This window comes from Phalaenopsis equestris, unplaced genomic scaffold, assembly GCF_001263595.1.
Source record: "Phalaenopsis equestris unplaced genomic scaffold, ASM126359v1 Scaffold000402, whole genome shotgun sequence".
In the NCBI taxonomy this organism is placed as follows: domain Eukaryota; kingdom Viridiplantae; phylum Streptophyta; class Magnoliopsida; order Asparagales; family Orchidaceae; genus Phalaenopsis; species Phalaenopsis equestris.
Genome location: NW_018164844.1, coordinates 1,316,773 through 1,326,230, shown reverse-complemented (window position 1 = coordinate 1,326,230; position 9,458 = coordinate 1,316,773). Strand labels below are relative to the sequence as shown.

Below are 9,458 nucleotides of genomic sequence, written 5' to 3'. Positions count from 1 at the left end.
TTTATGTGTTATTGATTTGTTATTGTGTTATTATAACATAACACCAAGAATATTCCCCGGCCCCAATAACACATGAATAACACACAATAACACATCAATAACACATGAGGGAATATTCTCCGTGTTACTGCACCGTTTTTTTTTTCTCTATCGCGCGGGGTGTCGTGGCGTGATTTCATTGGTTACGCATGTTACTCTACGTGCGTAGTACTGATGTAATATTTTTTCGCATCAACGAGATGGATGGGGCGATGCTGCCGTCGAGGTGATTTTTAAAGAGGTTGATGTGTACTTTGGATAAATTTTGCAGCCGACTAATCTCCGGCGGGACGTTATCAGAGAAGAGATTTGGGTAAACCAGATAGAAGACTGAAGATTACTGCATCAGCCTGCAATGCAACAGTGGTAGAATCGGGCACTTCATAAGCTTCGGGTGGTATTTATGTAAAATTAAATTTTAAGGTATTAAATGCATAATATAGCAGTTTTTGGTGGTATGCATGTAAATCCCGCAATAAAATAACCATCGAAATTTTGCGAAGAAAAAAAAAAGGAGTTTTTATAAAAATTAGTATTTGGAGCTCGGAGGTTATTGAGAGAGTGAATCTTTGTTTTTTTCTGTTTGCAATCTTCTCCGGTAAATTAACTTAGATTCCGACTGGGATCCAACCACCACGGAAGAGAGAACTTCGGATTTGACGGAACCCACAATTCTGCTGCAGCACAGTTGATGGATTGGTGATGAGTCCCGGATTCCAGCCCACCGTTTTAATCTTTTCCAGATTTGAGGTGAGCTTTTGGGAGATTTCCATGGCTTAGATATTTAGTTAGGTTTTAGGTCATATCTTGAATCTTTGCTTATTTTAGGGATACTTTGCGTGCCAATTTCAGCCAATAAATCTTTTTTGGTAGCTGGTTTGCCGAATCGTGATGGGATTTTTTGGATCTGTTTTCGGTCCTCTATGGTTTAATTTCTGTTTTTATGGATATGCGAGGATAATATCTCCATAAAAACTCTGATTGGCGATCTCCAAGTGTGATGTATCAGGCTGTGTGAACGGGGTTTTGCTTGATTTTTCTTCTTCGTTACAGTTCGTCTCAGGTAGAAGTATGACTGTCAACTGGATTCAACTTACTTAAATTTTCTACTAGTATAGTAGTTTTTTTTCCCCCGTTAATCGGAGCGGGAGGGAAATTTGGAATTAAGATCTGCGATTTAATGAAATTGTGATAGTATAGCTGAGAAAACCTAGTGCTGTGCTGCGGGTTGGTGTAATAATTTTAGTTGCTTTATTTAAAGAGAAAGATCTTTGTATAATTATTTTCCTTGTTGCATTGTGAATCTTCATTTTTCATTCATTCCTGTTATGTGTTGTCTGAGATGTCAAATTGAATATGAAGAACACATGATTTTGTGTTGAGCTTAAACAAGTTTCAATCTCAGTTTGCCACTCTAATTTCCAATTTAACAGAAGCTTGTTTTATTTATTTAATTATATTTTGAAGTGCCACAGCAAGCAAAGAAAGTTTATATAATTCCTTAATTCAAGACTTGTACTTTGTTATCAGTTTGTCACTGAAAAATGAATAACAAGCCTTGATGGTACGGTTTAGGATGATCTTTGGGCAGAGATTCTAATATCTCACCACTGAAAATAATGATTAGGTTGTTAGGGCAAGCCAATTCATCAATTTGAAGTTTGATGTTGAAAATCAGGATGGCGGTTCAGAGGGCAACAGGGCAACATGATTAGGATGAATTTTGAATTTCTCAGCATGTTTTGCATAAGCTGATAATTTGAAAATAGGAATTTGCTTAGTAGTTTACTTAGAAGTTTTGTTTTGTTCTATTATTGAGTTAGTTTATGTAAGATCTAAAGTGTTTTCTGCTACATTTTAACATAAATGGGAATGTTTTCTGGGATGAAAGTTACTAAAAATTTCTCCTAGTCAATTTCTTTCTCTCCTCTTTCCTTGTAGCCATTGACCCAATCAAGGGCATCAAAAGGCTGCCTCCTATAGTCAATGGCTATTTGTACACCTATTTATTCCTGTCGTTTTCAACTCCAACTAAGTTCAAATTTGCTAATTTTAGCTATTCTTGGTGATGGGCACCAAACATCCTTCGCTGTATTTGTTCTATTTGACAAATTTAGATGTTCAATTGGCCCAAAATGGTTGATGATTACTGTCTTCAACAAAGCTATGGTAGGGACTCCGCCATGCATGTTGCTTTTTGAAGAAAAATCAATGGGTATAGTTTTCATTTTCTCAAGTAATTCGTAGGAAACATAATTTTTTTCCCTGTAAAAATTTGTATGGATTGTAAAAGTCTCCCACACTCTCTAATTTCAAGTCATTGTTTGACATCAGAGCATCCATAGGGGAAAAAAACATGAATAAATTGAGTGCTGAGAAGGACACTCTTGGTGATTTTATAAAGTAATCTGAGACTATGACTATGAGGAGAGATTATAGACATTTGATGAAGGCCTTCTCAACATGAAATACAACGGGTCCGACTTGGTTGATGACATGACCACAATAATGGTTGCCTTTGAAGCTTTTGCTAAGGTAGCACCAATAGCATGTATTTAAACACTTGTCCAAGATAGAAAGAGGGTCGTCTAGTAAAAGACACAACTTGCTTAGGAGAATTCATTAAAAAAGGAGAAAAATTGGGAAAAATATATAAATAACGAAAATAATATCTTCATTTCATGATAGAAACAAACTAATAGCTTCCTTGCTATAATGGAACTTTTAAGTGGGGTAATAGAAAATTAATTAAGTTACTTGAAATATATTTCTTATTCTTTTAATTTTTTTGAGTAGAAAGTTTGCATTTACTTGTTTGATATTTCTCTGCATGCTTTATTGTGGTGGGTATTCTCAATCTAAGAACATTAATTAGTATACTTTAGCTTAGTCCAAAAAATTGTTAAAGCCTCAATTCTGTCTCCTCTAATTCGAACTAGGAAAGTGAATCCAGTGATAGAATTTGATGCAAGATGATGAATAAACGTCTAGAATGCACAACTGAGATTAGAAGCCAACTGTAGAATATCAGTTTTTGTCAAATGTGTAGCAAGCTTTTATAAAAGCTTTCTCATGAAAGCCTTCGCATATATTTGAAGCTTATTCTAATTATTCATGTCCTTAAAGCTATGACAAAAGCTATAACATTTGAGGATAAAAAATTTGGCCTTTTCCATTGGACAAAAATCCTAGCTTACAATCGTACAAAGGAGAAGGCTGGAAGTTTAGCTACAAATGTGCAGGAGACTAAACTATTGTGTCACCACTACAAAAACTTGATCACAAGCTTAAGGAATGTTGGAATTTATATTCAAATAAGGAGACTAAAGTTGAAAGACAAGAGAAAAAACACTCATTACTAATTCAAAAAAGTTTAGTTAAGGTCGGTTCTGTTATAAGGCAAATCTTGTATTTTTCTTGATGGTGCATGCTCATATTATTGTGTAAGTTCGGGAAATAGTATTTCACGTTAAGCTTCATGTGAAGCCTGTCATTTTCGTTGTCATTTTAGATTTATGTAGTGAAGAAAATCGTATCTTTGCAGCTTTGGTTTAGAGATTGGCGTTAGTTACCGCTCAACATTTAAATTCTATTATTTTAATTGGTTTCAAAATAAGAGTAACTATGAAATTACAAGACATTTTTATCTGAGATTTGCTATTGCTAACAATTCTATTAATGAGATAGTCTATGAAGTCTTACCATTGGATGCATGTCATATAATTTTGAGTAGTTTATTTTTCACATGGAGATATTATTTTCCATAAAATAAAAGAAAATTATTTTTGCTTATAAAATGAGGGAAAAATATAAAGTATGCCCATTATTTCACGTTCACGGGACATGAAAAAGATCGAAGTTTTCTTTTTCTTCTACGTTTTGATCTTATATAAAGTATAAGAGATGGGTCATCCCAACTTATTGAAATGGAAGGACAAGTCTAAAAGAAAAGAGAGAGTGAAATGGTTCATTTGTGGGAGCAAATAATCTAAAATTTAGAGCCATGATCAGGAATATCTTTGAATGGAGATTCTCACATCATATTGTTTAAAAGAAAGAACAATTCTCTAAGATTCAATAGGTGAAGATTGGGTGTTAATTGGAGGATTGTGACTAAAAGCGCGATGCCAAGAAATCTGGAATGTTAGATGGCAGTCTAAGGGATATCAAGATTTGGATGAAGTTTGACTAATAACTGAGTTAACCCAAACAACAATAAACAAACAAATATTATTATTGAAAAACCAATAGGCGGTTATAACCAACACACTGAAACGTAAATTACATTAGATACAACACATAAACATATGAAATTGCGACAAATGACAACACCGACTCAAAGTAGGGTGGATCTTGTGATGGTGGTGGTGATCGGCGAGGGTTTGGTCCTCAAAGAGGTAGCAAAGGGTGGGGGAAGGGTTGTAAGGTGTGAAGCCAGTAAAGGTGTGTGGGTGATTGCAAGGGGGAGGTGGAAGCTATAGGAACGACAAGTGCGGTTGCTCCCCCACCAGGAGAGCAAGAAAGAGGGAGCTAGACAACGGAGGAAGTGGCTGGGAGAACTGGCGACTGCAGGAACCAACAAGGAAGGGTCTGGAACTACGATGACGATGAAGTGAAAGAGCCTGGAACAATAGTAGTAGCGAAGCATAAGGTCTGGAACAACAGTGTCAGCAAAGCAGAGGGCTGGGACAATGAGGGCAGTGGTTGGAACTGCAAATATTAAGCAAGATATGCTGTGTGGCACGGTTGCAACAGGGAAAGATGATGACGATATCCAAAGGAAGGATGCAAGGAAGGGTAGAAGGGGATAATCACTACTTTGGGAGAGATACAGTCGGAACACCACTCTACTTTTGGATATAGCTCTCGAAGGGAAACTCTAAGATGCCAACGACTGCCCCAACAGAAGGACACAAAATTTAGAATCCAAATCCTAATACAATACATATGTAGGAAACGAGGAAGGAAGGATAATAGAAAACATGCTAAAAATTGCAAAGGAATTGAAAGAGAAGCTGCTTTGTTCAGCTCTGCCCTGCTTGGACCATTCGGTCTAGGCGTCTGGAACGCGGTAACAAGGCTCTCGCTCTCTAAAATCCCGCGTCAGAAGCTGGAGATGCTCCTATGTCATTGACATTTTATTTTATGTTGGATAAGTCTATAATTTATATATTAAGTAGAAATTTGTTAAGGGGTTTATTTTTTATTTGTTAAGTTCATTTAGGGAAGTTTTGAATTATTTTCTTATATATTGTCCTAAAGATGCAGGGAAGGGTAGAAGAGGATAGTCACCACTTTGGGAGAGAGATACAGTCAGAACACCACTCTACTTTTGGATACAACTCTCGAAGGGAAACTCTGAGACGCCAATGACTGCCACAACAGAAAACACACAAAATTTAGAATCGAAATCCTAATACAGTACATATGTAGGAAACAAGAAAGGAAGGATAATAGAAAACATGCTAAAAATTGCAAAGGAATTGAAAGAGAAGCCGCTTTGTTCAGCTCTGCTCTGCTTGGACCATTCGGTCTAGTCGTCTGGAATGCGGTCACAGGGCTCTCACTTTCTAGAATCCTACGTCAGAAGCTAGAGATGCTTTTGTGTCATTGACATTTTATTTTATGTTGGATAAGTCTATAATTTATATGTTAAGTAGAAGTTTGTTAAGGGGTTTATTTTTTTATTGTTGAGTTCATTTAGGGAAGTTTTGAATTATTTTTTTATATATTGTCCTAAAGTAAGCATGGTTTCTGTAGTGGAAAGAATCCAAATTTATCCTAAATCTCCCCTCCCCCACCCCCTCTCTCTATTTTTTCCTTCTTGTTGTTGAAGCCATCTTGGTATCATAAAAGTTGCCTCCTTTCTATCCAAAGCTAGACCAAGCCTTCTCTAGCCTTTGTATTTGTTCTAGTCGATAAATTTTAGTATATAGTTCACCAACAAAAATTGATGATTGTTGTCTTCAGCAAACTTAAGGTAGGGACAATGACAGACTTTTTTGGTATTTTTGAAGAAAAATCAGTAGGGAAAATCTTATTTCTTTCAACTAATTAGTAGGAAATCAAATTCCTTGTCTTCTAAAATTTTTTATTGGTTTTAGAGGTTGTCCGAACTCCGATTTTGAATCTTAATTTCGTATCAATGCTCTAGTTTCAACCTATTGGAAAAAAAACCATGTTTAAATTAAAGGCTAGGAAAGTTACTTTTGGTGAATTTATTGAATCTTAGAACTATAATTGAGGAGAGATTATATAAAATTGATGAGAGTCTTCTCATTATGAAAGAAAATGTGGTTAATCAGATGGCCATGATGAAGGGACCAATGAACACATTGATGCTTTCCTTTAAAGCTCTTGTTGCTGTGGTAACAAAGCCAACATTTGCTTTACCCCTTCCTACCTACACAAAAGAAGAACCATCCATTAGAAGAGAAGAACTAAGGAGAATCCATTTCAAGGAGAACAATCAATGATGAGGTAATTTACAATTGTTTGAGCTTCTTGAAACATATTTCAAAGCTCTATTTTCTAAATTGGTTTTAAAAGAGTGATTCTTGTCAAGTTAGTAGACGATGTTCCTTAGATTTATTTTATTTAGAGATTTTGTTGATGAGATAGTCTACGAAATTATACCATTGCATGCTTGCCATCTAATTCTATGTAGTTCGTATTTGTGGTATAGAGATTCTACTTTTCATGTAAAATGAAAAAAATTATATTTGTAAAAGTAGGAAAAATATATAGTAATTTGGTTTGTTTCCACCTTTAAAGGAGATGAAGAGAACCATTATACTAGATGTTTACAAAAAACAAAAATACAATTATTGATATACATCAAATGTAGGAGAATAAATTATCATTTTTTTTTCAAAGATCCATCACTATAAGAAAAAAGAAAATGAAGATCATGTTACGATCCAATATCAAATTCTGCACACTTTTTCACAGAAATTAAGGCAAAATAATATTTTCTTCAATAATCCAAACAACATAATAAAAATACAAAAATAAACACCTATAATTCAAGAGGTACGCTCTCTCTCCAATTCCTACAATTCAAAAGGTAGGAAATATCTCCAAAACCCTAAACTCAAGGCTCACAACTCAATCTCATGCATGCCTCTAACTCTAAACGTAATAAGTCTATTTATACCTTATAATAATAATAATAAAAAATTGCGCTTAGGCATACAAAAGGTAGAATTGCCCTTAGGTTGGGTGCCAACATAACAATACCCCCCCCCCAAAAGGCACATTGTCCTCAAGATATGACAAAATAAGTGTTCCTCCTCCACCACCACTGTCTCTATTTCTTTAGTCCCTGCCTATTCGTCATGCACTATGAAAATTTGTAATTTTCGATCGTTGTAACGATGCCTTGGGATAAACTTCTCATCACACCGAAAACATAACCCCTTGACTCACTTCGCTAGAATCTCTGTCTTTGTAAGGTGCTTGAGTGACGCTCCTGATCATGGTATCCTATTCCTATCTAATGCAGCCTTTCTTTGGACTTCCACTGTTTGAGCTTTTGGTATCGTCGTGGTTGCAGCAGTTTAGTATGACTCTTCATATGTGTTACTCCTGCTGACCTTCTTCATCTGGTTCTTGCCTTCCAACATTTGAGCTAACTCTATTGTTTTCCTCAATCCTCACTGTCTCCATAGTTGGAGTGATGCCCGTGTGTCAGGCTTTAGGACCTCCATAAAATTCTCTTCTAATCTTGTTCAATAATCCCTCTCAGCCGTCCCAACAATAGCTTGAATCTCTCCTTATATTCCATGACAGTCCTCACTTGAGTTAAGACATAAAATTGCTCACGTAGGTCAGGTCTATTTCCCGAATGACTTGGAAATGTTGCAACAAAAAGTCCTTAAATTCCTCTCATTGATGGATCTAATATCTAGCCTCCCTCCATTGAAACCAGGTTAGGGCTTTCCCTCTCCAAACATAACCCTGCCGCCATGAGTTTCTTCTCCCTATCTAGTCCATTCACCACGAGGTATCGCTCCACCCGATAGACCCACCTATGTGCGTTTTTCCTCTCAAAGATCGGCATTTTTAATTTCTTAACCTTGGCATCATCATCTCAACTTCCTCTTCCTCCGCTATTTTTCCTTAGGTATCGAGGGTAAAACTCTCTTCTTCTATCATAGCTAAATCTCCTTCTAAATTATCTTCTTTCTTCTTTGTGCTTCTTCGTACGTCCTGTATAATTCTTTCTCTATGTTTCAGACCAACCGCCTCCATCAAGAATTTCTAATGCACCCCCAATTGGAGCTTGAGGAGAAGGTTCTTGTTGATGGATGCTTTCCTCGTGTTCCTCTAGTCCGTTATCTTTCTCTTTCGATTTAGCTAATGAATTTTTGGTCAACCCTTAATTAGTGTTTGAAAACTGAACTGTCGGCGGGGTATTAGATTGCATCTCAACAAGCTTTCTCAGCTTCTCTTTCAAAGCTCTCAAATCATCCCTCAAATCAGTTTTCCATGGATAAAAATCCTCCTTCCATGATGGAGAATCTTTCCTCCATCCCAAATTTGATTTGACTCATCACTTTCTCTAAATTTTTCTCTAAATTATCCACTTTTTTTTTTTGTTTCCATCACTCCCAAAAATGTTTTCGAACACAACACGAAAAACGCCTGTACGTTGAAATTTCATCTATTGATTCACATGTCCGTATCGCGAGAGCGTACGCTCGTCGTAGATTTGAATAGCGCTCATACAAGTAAACTGAAATACAATAGCTTCTTATGTTGAAATCGCGTCTGCAAGTTGACCAGAAGAAAATATATTGAGATTTTCATACCTATTTTATACTGTTTTTGATGATATTGCACTTTAAAGAATTATTTTGATGATATTGCACTTTAAAGAAAGATATTTTTGATGTTTTGTTGCAGAAATGATGAATTAGGGTCATTGGAGCAAAAAGATGCAAAAAGGAGCGAATTTGGAGCAAAAAATGATCAAATGTGAAGAATTGAACTAGGGCGCCGACGGGCGCCATCGACCCCGCCCCCCCCGCCGACAGCGAGATTTTCCTGAGACTCCAGAATTAATTCATTAAGAAAGTCCGCCGACGGTGCCCTCGAGGCCGTCGACGGCGAGCTCGACGGTTATGACCAATCAGACTTTGGATAAGGATAAATTTTGAAGGGATGCTTAGGCAACTCTTGGAAAAGCTCGTCCACAATTTTAAAAGAAGATTTTGGCTGAAAATTGAGAAGACTCTAGAGTTCTTGGAGGTTAGAAAGGTTCCATTAGTGTTTGCTAGAGTGTAAAAAGTGTGAGGAATTCTTTGAGAGATTGTAAGAGTGGAGGGAAATTGAGAGATTTTTTTTCTCCTTGCCGCTTCAAAGCGGAATTCTGTGTGCTGTAAAGAAAGGAAGAGATTCAGAGGAACTTCGAGGAG

At 36.4% G+C, this 9,458-nt stretch overlaps 1 protein-coding gene across 3 annotated transcripts in view; it reads left to right on the top strand.

Annotated features, from left to right (window-relative positions):
• The first annotated feature begins 547 nt into the window (after positions 1-547).
• LOC110026839 overlaps positions 548-9,458 on the top strand; it is a 15,895-nt gene continuing 6,984 nt past the window's right edge. The window contains exons 1-2 of one of the 3 annotated variants that reach the window (XM_020728008.1): positions 548-789; positions 868-1,102. The gene's annotated coding sequence lies outside the window, so the exon portion shown is untranslated. Of the gene's footprint in view, positions 790-867; positions 1,109-9,458 lie in introns of all 3 variants that reach the window. The other 2 variants (XM_020728009.1, XM_020728007.1) reach the window with 2 other exon arrangements.